The sequence below is a fragment of the Pieris brassicae genome, chromosome W, assembly GCF_905147105.1.
Source record: "Pieris brassicae chromosome W, ilPieBrab1.1, whole genome shotgun sequence".
Lineage (NCBI taxonomy): Eukaryota > Metazoa > Arthropoda > Insecta > Lepidoptera > Pieridae > Pieris > Pieris brassicae.
The window spans coordinates 5,010,706-5,022,687 of NC_059679.1; positions in this window are offsets into that span (position 1 = coordinate 5,010,706).

The following is an 11,982-nucleotide window of genomic DNA, read 5'->3' on the forward strand; positions in this document are numbered from 1 at the left end:
AATAAATATGTTACCAACTTCAGTTGTGCTAATGCCAAACATTTTTGAAAGCTCACAGTCTGGTTTGTTCCTTCTTAATTTAATTAATGTTAAACAGAACTGATCTTCAATAGAAACATTAACTACTTGGCTACCTCAAAATGATTATGGTAAATGATTTGCCATGGGTAGTAGTGTCGATAGTACCAAGAGAAACTTATGCACGTTTTCTAGTCCTGTATAAAATAGTTTTCTAGTCATGTAAAAAGTCTGAATATGTGAGGTGTTTGAGTTGAAATTTTTTGATTTGCTGAAACTGGTGAGCATTGAACAGTAGTTGTAGTTATTTCAATTTCATGTTCAAAATCAGATAAAATATTTGAATTTTCATTTGAAACTCGAGGAGCAGCAGTTGCTGGGAACAGTTCTTTTCTAGAACTACGGCGAAAATATCGCTGCTCCCTTGCAATTGCAGTTGAGGAGGCTGTTTTGTTCCACACAAAAACCGTTGGAATTTCAGTCTTTTTTAAAAATCGATGAATATCTTTAATACTTCTAAGGTTACACATAAACACTCTCGATAGAGAGTAGTATCTTCCTTGCATAAACAAAAATATATAAATAGGAGAACAAAGATACGAACCTGTAGCTGAACTTATGCTTTGAAAGTCTGCTTCTGTGAAATGATTTGAACACAACCTAGAATTTTTGGATGCTTTAAAATTGCGTATTTTGGTAGACTTTTCCCAAAGTTTTTTGATTTGTATATCTTTGGGAAATGAATGGTTTCCATTGTTATTGCAACCTACCGCCTGATAAAAAGCCGCAAAAGGTTTTGTTTACAAGTTGTTTTTTTTCCCCTCTTGTTATGGCTTTTATTTATGTCAACTGGGCACAAGGTACTTCGCCAGTGTCGTGTAGATGGAGAAGACACGAAGGAGATTGATCGGTAAAAATAATAATTAAGCTAATTTTGAATATGCATTAAAAAATAGTTGAAATTGGATTGTTAGTTTTGGACAGCACAGACAACACAAATATGAGTAAAAGCATTATTAAATACTGTTTACTATTTATGAATAATTATATATATATTACACTTTAATTCTATTGCTTTCTATATATTTACATAAAAATCTACAATATGGACTAAACACAGACATTAACAAACATTAACAAACAATTAAAGGACGGGGGACTTTAGGGGGAAGAATGTCATAAAGAGGATAAGTTAGTTTGGGACAATTAAATAGTATGTGAGATACAGTGCCTTCATCCAAGCCACACTCACAGATAGAGTGATCCCTAATCCGGAGCAATCCCCTAGATGAACAGGGGTGCAAGCATGTCCAAGACGCAGACGCGAGATTGTAGATGTAATCCAGCGATTTGCATTTCGATAATAACAAAACCAGGGTTGTCTTGGTATGTTTGGTTGGATGGAAGCATAAAACTTACCCTTAACCGATTTGGAGTCATTCCAAAATGTCTTCCACGTTCTGTCCAGATATATCTTTGCAAGAGAACAAAGATCCTGAGCTGAATTTTTAAAATGATCTAGAGAACCTGACTCAACAGCTGCTTTGGCACATGAATCAGCAGTCTCGTTTCCTGGGAGACCTGAGTGGCTAGGAATCCAAACTAGTATGATAGACAATCCTTTTTGATTACAAGAGAGCAGAGTCTCCCTGATTTTTAGTATAATAAGAAAACGTGATTTGCTACGAAATGGGTTCTCTTTAATGGACATTAAACAACTTAAAGAGTCTGTCAAAATAGCTGTCTGTTGTATGTTATGGGAGTGTGCAAATGGGAGGATTGCTTCCAATAGAGCTGTGGCCTCTCCTGTGAACACTGAAGACTCGGGAGGACATTTAAATTTCAGGATAATTCTATACCGAGGAACCCAACAGGCAGCACCAACACAGCCATTTGGAGACAGCTTTGATGCGTCAGTGTAAATAAGAAGATGATTTGACCAATTTTGATTAATATAGCTTTGTAATTTGATGTTGGTATCTGGGGCTCCTTTGATCAGACCAAGGTCTGTAATGATGGGAGGTTTGTATACCAGGGCTTTATAAGGAGTAGAATATAGGGGATTTGTTGGAAAAGATATCATGGGGTTAGGGAGGCTGGTGTACTTTAGATAACTATCGAGCAGATAGGAAGAGGAATTGCGGGTGCAAGGAGCATGTGATAGTCGGGCTAATTGATGCCAAAGAGGGTGGGATGATATCTGTAACATCTTGCTAAGAAAGCGGTCACATAAATACTGCCGGCGGATGTGTAGAGGAGGATCAACACACTCAAAGTGCAAAGCATTAGTAGGGGAGGATTTCATTGCACCTAGAATGATTCTTAGGCACCTATACTGAATTTTGTTTAATTTTCCACGAGCTGATTTGTTAAAGGGATCCAGAACAAACATACAGTAATCCATATGACTACGTACTAAGGCATTATACAATAACTTTAAAGAATAGAGGTGAGCACCCCACCAAACCCCCGCTACTGCTCTTAGTACGTTAATACCTTTTTCACATTTTTTTATTATGTGTTCAGAGTGGGAAATACCGTTCAGCCGATTGTCTAAATAAATACCTAAAAAATTTACTTTATCTGTCAGGTTGATTGCTTGATTTTCAAATGAAATGAGAAGAGTAGGAATGTATCTCTTCCTTGTAAAAACCACTGCCTGAGATTTGCCAGCTGACAGGGACAAGCCGTGGTCAGACAACCACTGGCCTAGATAATGCAAAGCAGAATTGATACGACAGGATACTTCCCCTATACTGCCTGAGCTGTGATAGAGGACAATATCATCAGCATATTGTAAGATATTACAAAAACTGGTGACAGACAGTTCGAGGTCGTGGGTATAAATGCTATAGAGCAGAGGGCTGAGAACTGAGCCTTGAGGGGGACCTTTCCAGACTAGTCTGGGGGGAAGAGAGGTATTCTGATGCTTTATCAGAATAGATCTGCAAAATAGCAGATTACATATGAGATGAACCATCCTCGAAGGCACACTCAGCTTAAGCATTTTCTGCCTGAGCACCGGAAGTAGGACATTGTCATATGCAGAAGCAATATCAAGAAACACACCCACAAGGTACTCTCCTTTTGTAAAGGCTAGGCGAATGTCTGTTGTCAGTATACTGAGGCTGTCTGTGGTACTCAAACCCCTCCGGAACCCAAATTGGGAGGAGGGGAGAATATTTCTACTTTCCATTAACCATTCCAGTCGGTTTTTAAGAAGGTGTTCTGTTACTTTAGCTAAAGTAGATGACAAAGCTATGGGTCGATATGAATTTGAATCTGAAGGGATTTTTCCAGGTTTGAGAATGGAAATGACTATTTGAGATGTCCAAGATGCCGGTATAATACCAGTTTCAAAACATTTGTTTATTATTTTAAGGTAGTAAAGTTTAGCTTTGTCATTTAGTCTAGCCAGGAAGGAATATGGACCGCCATCTTCCCCTGGAGTCGAATCTTTGAGACCATGAAGAGCGATTTGAAGCTCAGAGAAAGAAAAGGGAGCATCCATTTCATCGGAAGCTGGAGCTGGCATAGAACTCAGAAAGACTCAGAGTCCACATAGGGGACTCAAGGGCGTTCCAAGTTAGTTACGAGGCCAGGTTAGGGGAGCAGAGGGTGAGATCCACTGCAGATTTGGAATTCTGATTAGGGTATACCCTGCGAGTTGGGGAGCCATCATTGAGGATACAGAGATTGACAACGTCGAGTAAGTCAATCAGCAGTGGAGCAAACCTATCACTAGCGTGGCACCCCCACATAGTGTGATGGGTATTAAAGTCACCCATGGCTATGATAGGGCTGGGAAGAAATGATAAAATTGATTATATCTCGGGAAGAAGAGAAGGAGAAGGGTGAGGAATATACAAAGATACAAAAGAAATATCTAAGGTACGAATAGCAACAGCATTAATCTGTTCGCTATGGGTAGAAAGAGGAATTTGGGAGAAAGGGAGGAAATGCCGTACAAAGACAGCACTGCCCGCATACCCATCATTCCTGTCATCCCCCAGACAGGAGAAACCAGGTACCCGAAATCGGTAACCAGGTCTCAGCCATGTCTCCGAGATGGCAACAATTGTGGGTTTATGGAGGTTTATGAGGGAGATCAATTCGTGTTTTCTTGAACGTAAGCTTTTACTATTCCATTGAATTAGGGTTATTGGGTCCGTTTTGTAATAATTTAAAGAGTTGGGATAGGTTTTTGGCAACGTTGGGCGGTAGGGGAATTTTGCTACATGGGGCGACAATACTGAGAAGGAATTCAGAAATAAATTCTAACATTTTGCCCTGAGAGGGAAGGGTGTCAACATTATTGTTGAGAGCACAACCATTTGGGAGAGATGAGGAGCACTCACCAACAATAGTCTGGTGAGCTGGTCTATCGTACCCCTTTGCTAGAGAAGCTTGAGGACGAGAGGAGCGATAGATTGTTTGGCGATAGGAAGTTTTGGTCGGAGTTTGGGCTGTTTGAGGAGATCTTAGAGAGAGAATATACAGGAGGGGTAAAAATTTCTTTTGTTATCTCAGCATATGAACGTCGGACAGGTGGAAACTGAATTGCTGCTTCAATGTATGAGATATTGTTCTGGGACATCAGCATTTTTATGGATTGCTGTCGAGTAAATTCTGGACAGCCCTTGTCAGAAGCAAAATGTTTACCTGAGCAATGTCACATGTCTAATGTGGATGTTTCTAAGGTGACTTCGCACGTATCACCTGTATGGGGCTGAGCACACCTGTAACATCTGGGCTTAGATCGGCAGACCGATTTGATATGACCAAAACGGCAGCAGTTCAGGCACTGTATGGTTGGAAGTTTGTAGGTTTCGACAGGGAGGGAAGTGTGGTAAGGACAACAGATTGGGTAGGCACCCAGGTGGTGACACCCTCAGTAACTGATTTTCGGTTCAGTCGCCTTGACTTTAACACCTCACCACATCCAGGAGGAAGCTCTAATGAATCAACGAGTTCGTCCATTGACCAGTCCACCGGTACACCTTTCCAACGGTAATTTTATTACGGCCTACATGTTTTACACCACCGTGTATGACGGAACTAATTTTGTGCTTATGCATAAACTGACCGAATGTAATAGCACGTAACGAGGCTCCAGAAGATGGGTCCTCTACTTCCCGGGAAACTTGGACAATGAATGGACCTTTATCATCATTAGAGTACGATCGGGGGCCATCAGAAAAGGAGGGGTGGACATATAGGTGTTGAACAGACGGGTTCGCCTGAGTGGGATCCGTAATTGTTTTTTTAAAGGAAGGCATATTTCTCTCCTCACCTTGTCGTTTGCGAGACGTAGAAAAGGTTCCCGGGTCGGGAGGTTCGGGGTGAGAATCCATTTTACTGGAACTGCAGCGACTATATAAGTTTAAATTTTATACTTTACCAGCACCAATAGGGTTAGTTTTGTGAAGATAGAACAATAACAACTATTTTAGCTTTGGAAAATCACAGAAACACCGAAAAAAAAACTAAAATCTCACTGACACGTGCGTCAACCATCAAGAAAAAAAACAAATTCATTGATAAACTTAAGAAAAAAACAGAAACTTGTCTCCGATAACCGTGTTTCTGTCAGTATGGACTAAAGTCCTTTGCCTTTCCCATTAGGGATAAATTAATATCATCATCGTGTTTCTGTCACTGTCAGTGACGTTTCCATTCGCTGTGATTTTTATCCGTGTTTGTTTATTTTGATTATCATAACCAGTTTTAAAAGATTTTATAATGCCAAATAATAAAATAGAAAGCTGAATTAATGTGAACGTCGAGTAAAACTGAAACACTTGCTTTTGTTGAATTTTAATTCGTTTCTTGTGTTCGATTACAGTAGCTTTTTTAGAAATATATTACGACCCTATCTATTCATAATGGGGAAGAAAACGCAAAGATGAATGTAGGTGGCGCTGCATTCGTTTGACCCATAACAATAAAACTATTGCTTGTTTTTCTGAGAAAATTACTGGTAACTAGTCGTATTTTGGTTTTGTGAGAACAATGTATTCACTGTGGAATGTTTCACAGCTCAAAGCTGAACTTAAGATACGAGGAGCTACTTTAAAAGGCCGAAAAGCAGATTTGGTCAAGAGGTATTTATTTCGTATTTTCCTGTTATTTTAACGGAGATTATTGCCCTATTTCAACAAAAACTTCAATAACTTCATTTGTTATGCCAAATAAATCCTTTTTGTTGTGTACAAATACTGCTGTTTAGCAAAAAAATTTATATTTTGTGAACTTTCCGAATATAACCTCTAATTTAATCAATTTTGTTATAGGCTAGAGTCATTTGATCGTAATCTGAACTTTGGAATACGACAACAGCATGAAACTGATGATCCAAAAATTGATTTGCCACCATCAGAGTGTTACCATGATGTTAATAGTAGCACAGTGCTTCCTAACCTAACCAAGCAACATATTCATATGTTTTATAATGAGTTTGGAAAGATGCCTGATGATGGTCTCTTACTGTACTATGTACTGTAATCGAGATATTTGATAGTCATAAGAGCTGCATCTGTCAATGAACACACCTTTGTAAAAGGTATATGCAAAGCATCAATGAAACGGTTGCAGTATGAAGTAAACATAAAAGTTCATACAAGTGGCCATATTGATGAGTGCTCATGTGAATGTGCGGCAGGCAGTGGAATCACTGCCCACTGTAAACATGTAGCCACTGTGTTATATGGTATGTGAAAAGATTATTATTAAACACCAAGTTCCAAAAGAAAAGTTACAAAAATTCCATGTTCCCAAAAAGGTATTTACATCTACTCCATTACAAACCTCAAAACTTCCATCTAAGAGAAATATTGATAATATTATATTTTCACCTTGTTCAATGAACATTAATACTGAAGAATATAATAAAAGATTCAGGAGTTTGGTTACAAACTATCCTTCATCAAGCATGCCTCTGAAACAACTTTATGAACCTGCAAATCCTCATGCAATTGATTGGGATCATTCCTACAGCAAAGAAGGTACAGAGGAGAAGTTGCTGCATATGCTTAACCTCCTATCAATAAGTCCAGCACAAGTTGCTGCTACTGAGATTGAGACTCGTGGCCAGGCTCAAAATAATATGTGGAGCAAGCATCGTGAAGTGAGGATCACTGCAAGCAAATTCCACACAATATGTCACCTCAGAAGTTCCTAACCTAACCTAACCAAGAAAGCTACGCTTGTCAGTTTTTGAGTCAGCAGAAGTTTACCTCAAGATCTACAAATCATGGAATAATTAATGAAAAAGTGGCCCTTCAACAATATATGGAGGAAACAAATTTACAGGTCTTCGAATGTGGCTTGTTCATTTCAAGTGAACATCCATATTTAGGTGCATCACCTGATGGCATCCTTGGTGATGAGACCATAATAGAAGTCAAGTGTCCATATAGCAGCAGATTGCAGAAAATCACTAGTGTAACTGTGCCATATTTAGTATGCCATGATGGAGATTTAAAATTGAAAAAGGGTCTCCATGCTACTATCAAATTCAAGGGCAGATGTACTGCCCTGGCAGAAAATATTGTAACTTGATTGTTTTTACTTTTGTGGAAATGATAGTAATTTTTGTTGAAAGGGATCAGTCATTTATTGATGAAATGTTATTATCTCTTGATAATTTCTATGCCAAATATTTTAAATAAGTATATGTACAAGAATTATTTGGAGATAATAAAAAATACAGCATGATAATAGACATTTTTTTATTTAACAATTCCTGTACAACAAATTACATAGATTTATCCAAATAAAAATATCATAAACAACTGTAACAATAATTACTGAATCTGCACTTTTCAACAGTTTCTGGAAGTTTTTTCCACCCACTACACAGTTTGAAGTAAGCCTGTCTCCAAAACATTTAGATTAGCATGAATAAGACAGCATAGTATATTTTTACTTAACAATTCCTTCTTTAAAATTACATAGCATTACACAAATAAAAAATATTCTAGACAACAACGGAACATAGAAAGCATTTATATCTGATTTTAATATTTTGAAAGTTTTTGTTAATCCTATAAGGCGTTCTATGTGTATGCGGCGTTTTGCTAGTTGGTGATCATGCTTTAATTTTATGCCAGGCAGTTGAGTCAAACCTTTCAGAAATGTTGGAGTATAAATTGATACATTTTTATTTATAAATAAATCTTGAACATTGAAGCCTCTATCTGCCATAATTGCATCTTTTTCTTCACATAGGTCTAAAAGTGAACTTCATTCTGTTATTTGACGATCACTAGTAGAACCTCCATATCCCTCAGAACAGAATGATATGAGGCCACCTGGTGTTATGCCTACTAAAAATTTTATTGTGTTATGATGCTTATAACTACTAAATGTGGCTTGTTGAGAAATAGGATTTTTAGGTTTAGCAATAGGTATCTCTGTGCCATCGACAACTACTCTTGTAGATGAATGATGTTGTTTAAATAATTTAGGCATGTAGTAATCAACCAAGGCACGGCTTGGCCAGATATTTACTTTAGACCATAGCTCAAACATAAAATTTACCCATGTAATAAATATGTTACCAACTTCAGTTGTGCTAATGCCAAACATTTTTGAAAGCTCACAGTCTGGTTTGTTCCTTCTTAATTTAATTAATGTTAAACAGAACTGATCTTCAATAGAAACATTAACTACTTGGCTACCTCAAAATGATTATGGTAAATGATTTGCCATGGGTAGTAGTGTCGATAGTACCAAGAGAAACTTATGCACGTTTTCTAGTCCTGTATAAAATAGTTTTCTAGTCATGTAAAAAGTCTGAATATGTGAGGTGTTTGAGTTGAAATTTTTTGATTTGCTGAAACTGGTGAGCATTGAACAGTAGTTGTAGTTATTTCAATTTTATGTTCAAAATCAGATAAAATATTTGAATTTTCATTTGAAACTCGAGGAGCAGCAGTTGCTGGGAACAGTTCTTTTCTAGAACTACGGCGAAAATATCGCTGCTCCCTTGCAATTGCAGTTGAGGAGGCTGTTTTGTTCCACACAAAAACCGTTGGAATTTCAGTCTTTTTTAAAAATCGATGAATATCTTTAATACTTCTAAGGTTACACATAAACACTCTCGATAGAGAGTAGTATCTTCCTTGCATAAACAAAAATATATAAATAGGAGAACAAAGATACGAACCTGTAGCTGAACTTATGCTTTGAAAGTCTGCTTCTGTGAAATGATTTGAACACAACCTAGAATTTTTGGATGCTTTAAAATTGCGTATTTTGGTAGACTTTTCCCAAAGTTTTTTGATTTGTATATCTTTGGGAAATGAATGGTTTCCATTGTTATTGCAACCTACCGCCTGATAAAAAGCCGCAAAAGGTTTTGTTTACAAGTTGTTTTTTTTCCCCTCTTGTTATGGCTTTTATTTATGTCAACTGGGCACAAGGTACTTCGCCAGTGTCGTGTAGATGGAGAAGACACGAAGGAGATTGATCGGTAAAAATAATAATTAAGCTAATTTTGAATATGCATTAAAAAATAGTTGAAATTGGATTGTTAGTTTTGGACAGCACAGACAACACAAATATGAGTAAAAGCATTATTAAATACTGTTTACTATTTATGAATAATTTTTATATATTACACTTTAATTCTATTGCTTTCTATATATTTACATAAAAATCTACAATATGGACTAAACACAGACATTAACAAACATTAACAAACAATTAAAGGACGGGGGACTTTAGGGGGAAGAATGTCATAAAGAGGATAAGTTAGTTTGGGACAATTAAATAGTATGTGAGATACAGTGCCTTCATCCAAGCCACACTCACAGATAGAGTGATCCCTAATCCGGAGCAATCCCCTAGATGAACAGGGGTGCAAGCATGTCCAAGACGCAGACGCGAGATTGTAGATGTAATCCAGCGATTTGCATTTCGATAATAACAAAACCAGGGTTGTCTTGGTATGTTTGGTTGGATGGAAGCATAAAACTTACCCTTAACCGATTTGGAGTCATTCCAAAATGTCTTCCACGTTCTGTCCAGATATATCTTTGCAAGAGAACAAAGATCCTGAGCTGAATTTTTAAAATGATCTAGAGAACCTGACTCAACAGCTGCTTTGGCACATGAATCAGCAGTCTCGTTTCCTGGGAGACCTGAGTGGCTAGGAATCCAAACTAGTATGATAGACAATCCTTTTTGATTACAAGAGAGCAGAGTCTCCCTGATTTTTAGTATAATAAGAAAACGTGATTTGCTACGAAATGGGTTCTCTTTAATGGACATTAAACAACTTAAAGAGTCTGTCAAAATAGCTGTCTGTTGTATGTTATGGGAGTGTGCAAATGGGAGGATTGCTTCCAATAGAGCTGTGGCCTCTCCTGTGAACACTGAAGACTCGGGAGGACATTTAAATTTCAGGATAATTCTATACCGAGGAACCCAACAGGCAGCACCAACACAGCCATTTGGAGACAGCTTTGATGCGTCAGTGTAAATAAGAAGATGATTTGACCAATTTTGATTAATATAGCTTTGTAATTTGATGTTGGTATCTGGGGCTCCTTTGATCAGACCAAGGTCTGTAATGATGGGAGGTTTGTATACCAGGGCTTTATAAGGAGTAGAATATAGGGGATTTGTTGGAAAAGATATCATGGGGTTAGGGAGGCTGGTGTACTTTAGATAACTATCGAGCAGATAGGAAGAGGAGTTGCGGGTGCAAGGAGCATGTGATAGTCGGGCTAATCGATGCCAAAGAGGGTGGGATGATATCTGTAACATCTTGCTAAGAAAGCGGTCACATAAATACTGCCGGCGGATGTGTAGAGGAGGATCAACACACTCAAAGTGCAAAGCATTAGTAGGGGAGGATTTCAGGAGGGGGACCTTTCCAGACTAGTCTGGGGGGAAGAGAGGTATTCTGATGCTTTATCAGAATAGATCTGCAAAATAGCAGATTACATATGAGATGAACCATCCTCGAAGGCACACTCAGCTTAAGCATTTTCTGCCTGAGCGCCGGAAGTAGGACATTGTCATATGCAGAAGCAATATCAAGAAACACACCCACAAGGTACTCTCCTTTTGTAAAGGCTAGGCGAATGTCTGTTGTCAGTATACTGAGGCTGTCTGTGGTACTCAAACCCCTCCGGAACCCAAATTGGGAGGAGGGGAGAATATTTCTACTTTCCATTAACCATTCCAGTCGGTTTTTAAGAAGGTGTTCTGTTACTTTAGCTAAAGTAGATGACAAAGCTATGGGTCGATATGAATTTGAATCTGAAGGGATTTTTCCAGGTTTGAGAATGGAAATGACTATTTGAGATGTCCAAGATGCCGGTATAATACCAGTTTCAAAACATTTGTTTATTATTTTAAGGTAGTAAAGTTTAGCTTTGTCATTTAGTCTAGCCAGGAAGGAATATGGAACGCCATCTTCCCCTGGAGTCGAATCTTTGAGACCATGAAGAGCGATTTGAAGCTCAGAGAAAGAAAAGGGAGCATCCATTTCATCGGAAGCTGGAGCTGGCATAGAACTCAGAAAGACTCAGAGTCCACATAGGGAACGAAAGGTGGAGCCAATTTGACTGCAAAGTTGTTAATCCAGTCAGAAGGGTTATTTGAAGAAGCATCAACATGGTTCAGGGAACGATGGAATCGCCTCACATTTGACCACACAATAGTGGATGGAGAGCGAGGGCTAAGAGATTCACAAAATTGTATCCAACTAGATCTTTTTTTTTTCGATACTAACCTTTTAATTTTAGCATCAAGCCTCTGATAATTATTAAAGTTCTCCTGAGACATACAGGCTGAGTAAGATTTCTCTGCAGCCGTTCTCTTACCAAACAAATCGCTGCATTCATCATCCCACCAGGGAGAGGAAAGCAGCAGATTTTTAGGAGAGTGCTTTTTGGGGATCTGATGATCGGCCGAAGATTTGAGAGAATTTAAAAATAGATCATAGCAAGA